The following is a 9919-nucleotide window of genomic DNA, read 5'->3' as shown; positions in this document are numbered from 1 at the left end:
AAATCTATCAGAAAATATTTGTTTGGTTCCTTTAGGAAAAAAAGCTCGATTTTGTCGAGTAGTGTAAGGGAACGTACTTAAACGTACTTATATATTGCTATGGGCTATGAAAAATCTGTAGCACGGTTTCTTGGCCTATCAAAATGTACAAAAAAGTAATTAAATATTATTTGAAATGGGCTTATGAAATTTTGATACACATGCTTTAAATGTGATTTCCCAATTAAAAATTATTTTATGGAACTTTCTGAGTAAACACGCATTGAGGTATTTCCTTATAAACACGCTATTAAATTGTTTGTAAACTTCTGATAGAAAATAAAGCATTACAGATAAAGCTATAATCGATATCTACTATTGCGTGGCAATCGACATTATCTTTGATCAATATACATACATGTATGCATACTATATATGTACAATGTACATAAGGCAGCAAACAACTTTGACTACAAATTTAATGACTAATGCCGTTCCTAGTTCTCTTAAATGCCAAACTTAATTCATTCTGGAGATTAACAACAGCCGTAAATTTCGAAATTTTTTCCTTAATCGAAAATTCACACGGAAACCCAATAATTTTGTGTGCAACTGAATTTTCTGATTTTGTTGCGGTTTCTAAGTGCGGTTTCCGCTGGATGTTTGATATTGGTTGAATTTATACCACTATTTAGTTCGAATAATTTAATTTATTTATTTAATATTATGAGCATTATGCATATTTTAATATAAATATATGTATATTCCATATATCCGAGTATTTAAGTGGAAATTCCCACCTTCTACAGTTTCTCTTTTTCTGTCATATTTGCTGTTGTTTTTTTTATCCATTTTCTCCCAATTATCTAAATATGCAGATATGTTTACTTCCTTCTTGACATTTTACCGATTTCCAGGAAACAGCATTAGACGAGCTCCATCTCTCTCCTTCCCCTCTTTCCGTCCGTCTCTCACTATCTTCTTCTGGCTGCTTTATTGGGCGCCCAAGAGTAGACCGACGCCCATTCATCGAAAATTCAAGCAGAAGCAACAATAACAAGGCCGCAATGTTGCCAAGACACAAGGCCAGGGGAATATCAAGATCTGGGTCTATATAGGGGCTCCCACAATCTCTCTCTCTGCCGTTCCCGGCTGTTGCTGTTGCTGTCGAACTCATTAAAAATTCAATAGAAAATACATTGTAAATGCATTGTTGGTATTCTTTTCGCCAGATACGATGTTCACCTAGAAACCCCCCGACATAGAACTCCCAAAGTCTCCGCTTCGAAACGGCAACAACAATTACATTTCCATGCAAATCAAATTGTAATAAAATGTTAGGCAGAGAGCGGTTCCTCCTCCACATGGAAAAATTATAAAAACAATTTGCAATTTGACTTTAATCTTACCTTAAAGGGAAATACTTTGAGATGGTTTTGGCTGAGATAGATAATTAGGCACGTGTCTCGATTTCGCAGTCAAATTCCATTCAATCCAATCGAGTCGATTGGGCCCGTTCGTTTGTCGTGCAATTGGGCTTATTGATTCATTGAGTGCTGAGGCCGCAGCTAGTTAAGTTAAGTTCATTGCCACCTTCGACGCCCAGGTTGTCAGCGTGATTAAATAATAATCAGCCCAGTCAGATACCGAATATCCACCATAAACCACTCAAACCTCAACGACGCTGTTCTTCAACCGTCTGCGTGTCGGATTCGTGGCGAAGAGACATTTATGACTTATCGATTGCTGTACATTGTCCAACGCCAGCTCAAATATTTAGTCAATTTGTCAAAAAGCACGGCAATGAAATGTGCCCAGGATATACGAGTGCGAGACACATAGACAGGAATGGGTGCCCATAAGGGGTTAATAATTCATATTGTGCAATGCACAAGGAAAAAACTTTCATTTTCACTTCTGCCTACCATCTGTCACACCTCATCAGCCTCATGTGCGTGCCGTTCCGTCTGTCAGTGGTTCAGCCTGTCTACATTCGGGAATGGTAAACGAATGTACCTACCCCTCACGAGTATATCTGTCCGACAATATCGTCAATAATTATCTTCATATATCACGAAAAATTTTCGTCTCTTTGACAAATACGTGTTAATGAACAACGAACGCGGGAACAGCGTGCATCAGTGCCGCGGAGGTGGTGCTGTGTGAAACTCGTGAGTGGAAAATGGAAAATTGGTGAATGGGAAGTGCAACTGGTGGCCAAAACGGAGACGAGCTTATTAATCGAGACTGATGGCTCATAATGCGGAAAATTGAATGGTAATTATATGACAAAGTGCGATAGCTGTGGCATGTTATGGCAGGTGTTAAGGGGATCGACAGGTCAGGCAAATGGAGATGAAACACATGTGGCCGGACATCATAGTGTTGGTAATCAATTATCCACTGAAGTACAAAACAAAGCAGAAGAAATCATTCTTTAAGGTATCTTTTTTATTTCTAATTGAAATTGAATTTAAAATGTGTCTAAAACAATTAATACAAATTTGTTTAACTTTTCTCTTGCTCTCTAAACTGTTTAAGTTTTCGATGTTTTTATTATGAAAATTCCAAAGTTTTATTGGGTCAATAAAAGTTTAAGAGCATTCTATAAGCATATATGATTTCATCAAATCTAGTTAGAAAGTGAACACACTTATGCAAAGCATTGTTAACTCTGGGTGCATTTCTAATAGAAATCTTTACCTTTAAATCCCTCTTCAAAGACTTCCAGCCACCTGAAGCTAAAGTTAGACTGATGATGAGACTGATTTCCCCAAACACTCTTCCTACTTTTCATCATATCATGTAATTATAAGTTTCCTAATTCCCATCATTATCCACAGAGACGTAATTGAATTGAAAACTTTGTAAACATTAATTAAAACGGGAAAGAAACAACGAAACAAACTCAACTCAGAACCAAAGTCAATCTGATCACAGACAATATTATTGCGTATACGAAGGGATGGCTTGAAACGTCATTATAGATGTATTCAAATATATATGTATAATGTGTCATTCGCACACACAAACCCCTATAGGCGCACACGTTTAAAATACTTTTATACGTCATTTCTGCGGGCGTACATGTACCCGCAAGTACTATATGTCAATGACTGCCTTACGGCTAAAACTTTTCCGCAAGAACTCAGGCTGCAAACTCGACAAATCATTCAGCCTTTAAAGCACTTGATTGCAGTGCCACCCTGACCTCACCATGGGCCGACCACATTCCATTCATCATTATTAAGGCCCTTAATTTATGATGCCCCTAGTCAGTTGGTTACGATGTATTTCGTTCCTTTTTTTATGGTCTGTGTTTTACATGGACTATAACATGGTGGTGCTACGATATGCTGCCAGCTGCTGTCGATGGGGAGTTCAAAGCTCTGCACAGGTAGTACCGACATTTGCCATGTGCGCATAAAAATCGATAAATCTTAAAAATTCAATAACAACCCGCACACGCGACTGGCTTTGGCCCCCCCATCCTTGGGAAATCTTTGGGTACAAGGACAGAACCCTTTGGCAGCCACGAGGCAGCCGCCTCTCACGCATGTATGTTTGTATGTATGTATGTATGTGTGCTTCGAGCGAGGGTCAATGACAAATGGGTCGTGTCAAATTGGTTGCTTTCTTTAATTAAAGATATATCAATTGTAATCCGATGCAAAACATAATCAAGGCGAGGCCGGGAGACCTCACCTGCCCCGCCCTGGCCAGCCACCAAGAGGATTTTGCAAACTTTTAATTGGCAACTTTAAGGCGTAATCTACACCGCGGGGGAAACTTGTTATAAGCCTTCATCAATGCCTCCTGAAAGTGGAGCGTCTCAACAAGTTCTACGAAACATTTGAGAAAACTTTTGCTTTCATGTCGAGACATCGGTCGATGGAGGGGGAGAAACTTAAAGTAAATTCCATTCCATTATTGGCCGGGACTCGGGTCTGTATCGTTCCGCTTAAAGCCACAATAACAGCAGCAATAACGGGGTCGAGAGAAAATGTCAGGTAAGCAGGAAAAACTATTAATTATACACCAAAAATAAAGCGTCTGACCAACCTGGTACCAAGGGCGGACCATGGCCCACGGCCCACGGGCTCACGGACCAGAGCCCATGGCAACAGCAAACACGAATACCGAGCTGGACACGGACACGGACATGCCACCGGACACGGACAGACGGCGCTTGATGATGCCGACGACGACGAAAGAGGCAGCAATTTTTATGATTTGCCTCGGCTCAAGTAAAATTCGCATTCGAATAATTTATTGCATATACTTGTATGGGTATACAATATGTATGAGTATTTCCATTCGTTGTTTATTTTTGGACATCGAACAAGTGTTCCGAATCGAGGGCCAATCATTTGTAATTTCTCTGCCCCTGGTAGAAACCTTTTTACTTTATTTTTTAAGCGGCTCAAATATTCCGATGCTCCATTAAAGTTTTCCATATTCGGCAAAGTACAAAGGGTAGTTAAAGGAGGAGGAGGTTGGGGGTCCAGAGCTCTGACAACATTGAGTGCATTTACGACGATAAGATACTTTGGTAACTTAATTAAGTGCACGAAAAGGTGCAAGACGGCGCGGCGCTTGTAGAGGGTGGCGATGGGTCTGGCGAGGCCTTAAAAAAAACATTCACGGTGTGCTGAAGGGCTGGCTGAATATCCATTAAACTGCTTTAATGAACATCAGATTAGGCAGCAAAAGTTCATGGTGGGACATTGATTTCTTTTTCTTTATTTTACTTTAAGAAAAGAATCAATTTCACAGCTGAATAAAGCGGAGAAGTATTAAATTTGGTAAAATGATAGATCGATTATATTGAATAATCACTTAGTGAACAAAATACTCGTAGCATAACTAAGTGTCCACATAATTATCCATAATCAATTAATAGGGGAATATATATATATGTACATTGTACAGTATACAATATGCAAATGACAAAAAGTTCAAAACTGAGTATATGCGAGTTGTTTTGGTTTTTTATTTTCTCTCAATAAAAACTTCTTATTTGTTTTTCCATTATTGTCTATTTGTTCCGAATAAAATGATTAATGTATCAAAATAAATTGGTTTGCTTTGATTTATTTTTTTAGCTGTTATGGCTGCTTACCACTGTAAATAAATCGATAAAAAACTATGCAGATCTATTTGTTAATTAAATTAAATATCGAAATGTTCTGTTTTCAATTGCAGTAAATTATTAAAACCTATCATATGCGGTATTTGGAGTTATTTCTACATTCTAATCGATTGAAGTAACGAATTACAATGAATATTGTCAAATGTAAATTTATTCTGTTAATTGTTTCCGTAATTTAACAAAAACCGCGATGTTCTTTTGCATAGCTAGGTCATACCAATTTATTAAAAAATAACCCATATTTTCAACCATAAATTTCCCAACTTCTGCCGCACTTTCATCTATTTATTTTGTAGCTCCTCATCCATTTGAATTGCATGTCACTCGGAGAGTCATGTCAAAAACTTGGACTATCCCATTCAAATCATTCAATGGGATTTGCCACCGAAGGTGCCAGTCGGTAACTCCTTCTGAACCCAAATCCTACATCTACAGCCCATACTATGTACATAGGGAAATTCTTAAACTTTATCTTTATTCATGTTTCTCGTTTTTTTTTTGAGGTTGGGAGAAATTAACAAAAGTCACATTTTATTGGCAATACTTTTGTTGTTGCTTGGTGCCTAACAATTAAACCATTTACAGTTTATAACCATGGCATGCCATTAAATAGAATTAAGTCTGTCCCCAGCTCCAAACTGCTGCCACTGTGCCTCTTCCTGCACTCTTTCCTCCCCCCTCTTTATTCCTTCTTCCTGTACGCTTTGCTCTGCTTTCTCTTGCTCCTTTAACTCTCCTCCATACAGTGGCAGTCAGTCAAGCGCACTGCCAAAAACTGAAGTACCAATTCAAGAGAGCTTCGCCATAAATCGCTTATCACGCGACATTAAAACAACAACAACCACAGAAACAACAGGAAATGTGGCCAATACTCACCGAAGCTTTAAATACCCTTGTCAGTACAATATTTAAACAGAAACTAAATTATACATTTAATCAAATGTAGCTAAGTTATGGAAAGGCACATGAAACAGCCATTTGAATTTTTTGGTTGAAACATCTTAACAAAATGTACTAACAAATGCTTTTCCTAACAACGCCTTTTCCCATGACAGCGGTAAATATCGGTAACTGTTTTTGGTTTTCTCCCAAAGATTTATTGAATTATAGTTGGAGAAAAAGGTTTGTCGAACTGGCAAACTAAAAATCTTTTGTTCCATTGGCTGTATATTCTAAAAGAAGTACCTGCTGTGCCTGTGCTGTGCTTTAATACTGGTACGTACTTCTATGATATCCCAACACTTACCCTAAATCGTAATACCCTATATGTAGGGCATCCCAACCACCAGAGCAGTAACAGCAGTACGAGAACAATGTTGCGAGTGACTTTAGTCGTTGTTTGGTTGCTTACTGCCCGCAGCAAATGCCAAAAATTGCCGCAAACAAAAACAATACAGCCAAAACGGCCAAAAAAAAAACACTCAAATTGTAACGGCCACAGAGTTTTAATGTACTGCCAGTCAGAGCGAGCGAGCGAGCGAGCGAGAGAGAGGCAGAGATGGAAAAACAAGGGCAGTGTTGAAAAAGGGGTGTGGCTGGGGAGGAGAACCTTGAAAAATGGCAACAGCAGATTAAGCGCATAAAAATGGAACTCCAAACAGAATACAGAGAAAGGGACCAAGAAGCAGCGTGGCTGGGCAGGGCAGGGAAGGGAAAATTGGATTTGGGGTTCAGTAGCAGCAGCAGCAGCCGAAATAAAAATTAAGACGTCATCAAAATGCAATTAAAAAAGTAGGTAAAAATGAAAATAGCCACAGATTTATTTAAGCCCCAAAAGAGCACACGGTCCACGCTGGAACCCTCGGCCGAAAACCCATTAAAGGACGGAATGAACCGGATCCCAGGACTCCCCCCGAGCCCGGCCAGATGTTTGGCTCTTGTCTAGGAACAATAACAGCAAATAGATTTATTGTTGATGGCATTATTAAATTTTCTCCCTTATTTTTTCTTCTTTTCACTCTCGCTCCTGTTGTTTTCGCTGTCATAATAAAAAGAGCAAAAGTTGGGAAGAGCCCTGGGTGCCATGGCATATTGGACACTAAGGTGGCTAACGACGAGCGGGAAAAGAAACCCAACAACCATCGCGATGTCAGGCCCCACGACAACATCTCGCCCCAGGGCAAGCCACTCAACTGAGCGACAAATCCTGCGCTGCTTGTCTCTAAAAAAAATAAAAAAAATTTAATAATGAAACAAAATGAAAACGTGGCACATTGAAAAAAAGAAAAGGAGGATATCTTTAAGAACGAAGCTCTAGGTACTCTAACAGGTACATCTTTTTAATGGGTATAGTATATAGTATAGTATATGGTCATCCGAAGTCATCCGCAGACACAGAAGCAGACAAACCCTCTGTAAGGGTATCAAAATAATATTATGTACCAGGAAAACTGTCGGCCTTGAATATTGTCAAGTCAGGTCGTCCTGAGTGCCCTACAATTAAGACAGTGTTTTTGTTTTTGTGGGCATGTCCCGCTCTTGTTTGCTTTCATATCAAACATTTTTTGTAGTTTTCCGGACAGACTTTTGCTTTGCAATTAACTTTTAATAAGTAAACAACAGCCAGGAATTATCAAGAGCATGTGGAAGTAGGCAAATTATAGTAAAACCATTACAAGACAAGGTCAATGAACGTACTTAGGAAATTATGAGGTTGTTCCCTGAGGCACATTATTTTTTGGGGAGGGTTGTACAATGTACATGCCTACATACAAAACTTGAAAGGTTTTTAAAATCTCTGGAAAATTATTGTAACGTTACCTTTCCTAGAATAACTTTTTATCATAAACTTTTCTTGGAATTTTCCTAATTATTCCTGATGACGAAACAACTCATAACGGTAAATGGATCCATAAACAGCCCATTCCAATCAATAAAAAAAAATATTTTTTTTCCCCATTAATAGCCTGTTCATACCCGATCAACACTTAATTTATAGCCGTTTCCGAGATTTTCCTTGATGGCCCACATAAGACTCGAATCGCAACTACTTGCAGAAACAGATTATGGCCCCTTCAACAACTTTTCTTTATCAAATTAATACGATAATAAACAGGCTCGAATACAAAATTTCCTGAAAGATAAGTTTGAAATTATTTCGAAAATTTTACTCTGAACTTGCACAAGTTACTGACAAGGGAAATCACAATGACTGCAAGTTTCATCCAGCAGATCCAATGCACACTGTACACGTTTTCATGTATGGATGCATATGTAGGGAACCCCCATGGAATCCTTGCACCATTCAAATCAAAAAGAGAATAAAAACGAAGGAAAGAAATCCCCGGTTGTCATTATCAAAGAGCATATCACCGGTTTGCAGCAGGCAAGATATGTATGTATCTATGTATGTATATATGTATGGAGGAGACAAAAGACAGCAGACAGGCGACAGCAGCAACGACAATCGCTAAGCCCGATAAGGACTCACTCACACAATCTGAAACCCATACACACAGACATTCTGGCAGGATGAGACCCTGCAAATCCTGAGCAAATCCCAGACGTTGCCCAAAACAGAAGCTGGTGCAATCACGTCTCCCCTTAAACGAACAAAAAATTTAAGAAAATATAACCATTGAGATTTAAGAAAAATGTTTACTAAACAGATTTAACTTCTCGTGTGCTTCAGAATCTGTATTGTTATTATTGCATTAAAGCCAAAAAATATAATATTGGAGGGAAAAACAAATCACAAAGCGAAGACCATATACACTTTCGTCAGCAAAACTTTATTTTTATTTTAACGTGAAAACTATGTTTTCAATTCTGTTTCTTAAGAAAATAAATAGTTTAGTACTTAAAGATTATAGTAATAATACTATAGATAATATTTCAGCTATGAATAGAAACAATTGAACTAAAAATTGCTTGGATTCGGTTCAGTCAAGAAATTAAATAATCCCTGCAGAAAAGGTAGCAAAGAAACTTCCTGTATTTACTTTGTTATCCTATCGGAAAATCACAGTACCCTCTGAAGAGTGTACAAAAATAAATGAAAATCAAAAATAAAATAATGTTGAAAAATGTTCTACTCATTTGCAAGGAGAATCAGATCAGAGGAAGTCTCTGCCTCTCCACCCACTTTCTCTGTCTCCGTCTCCCACTGCCACCATATTACCCCAGAGACATAACTGTAATTACAAGAGTACACAACTCTAGATCCCCAACAACTTTCCCGCAACCCCCTCTTCCTGGTTGGAGTGTGTTCCTGGCATCCTGGCACTGCGTCTGGCTCGACGGAAGTGCCGCCAGCGTTAAAAAGAATAAGTCGGGTGGGAAAAAAGAACAAAATCGTGAATATAAAAAATAAATTAAAAAACGAAGCATGAAATAAGGAAATTTATCAGCAGCCGAAGCCAAAAGCCAGACGCAGCAGAAGTGCAACAGGAGAGTGGTTGGGGGGGGGGGGGTGTTGTGATTCCCTGTAAGGAGGCCAAGCTGCCAGGTGAGCACAATTTAATTTCTCAAGTTGGGCTTTGCTCTAATCAAAAGGATTTTTATCGTCGTGGCAACGACGCGCATTTTAACCTCACCTCATCTCACCTTATGCCCAACCCCCCTGCCGTGGGCTCGCCTCTTTGACAGCTTCAGCTTTTTATGCAGTGCTTGATAAAATATAGAAGCAGAAAAGGGAACGAAATCTAAGTAAGACCGCCAGACAACCGCAAATGATTGACTACGGAATACCCAGAAAATTTATTAATATTTTACTATAAAATCGATCTGAACGTTACAGAATTTGTCGTATTGATTGGGTAACATATTTGTTAATTATTAAACTACAGT

Source organism: Drosophila obscura, unplaced genomic scaffold (genome assembly GCF_018151105.1).
Source record: "Drosophila obscura isolate BZ-5 IFL unplaced genomic scaffold, ASM1815110v1 contig_14, whole genome shotgun sequence".
Classification (NCBI taxonomy): domain Eukaryota; kingdom Metazoa; phylum Arthropoda; class Insecta; order Diptera; family Drosophilidae; genus Drosophila; species Drosophila obscura.
This window is presented reverse-complemented; position numbering follows the sequence as displayed.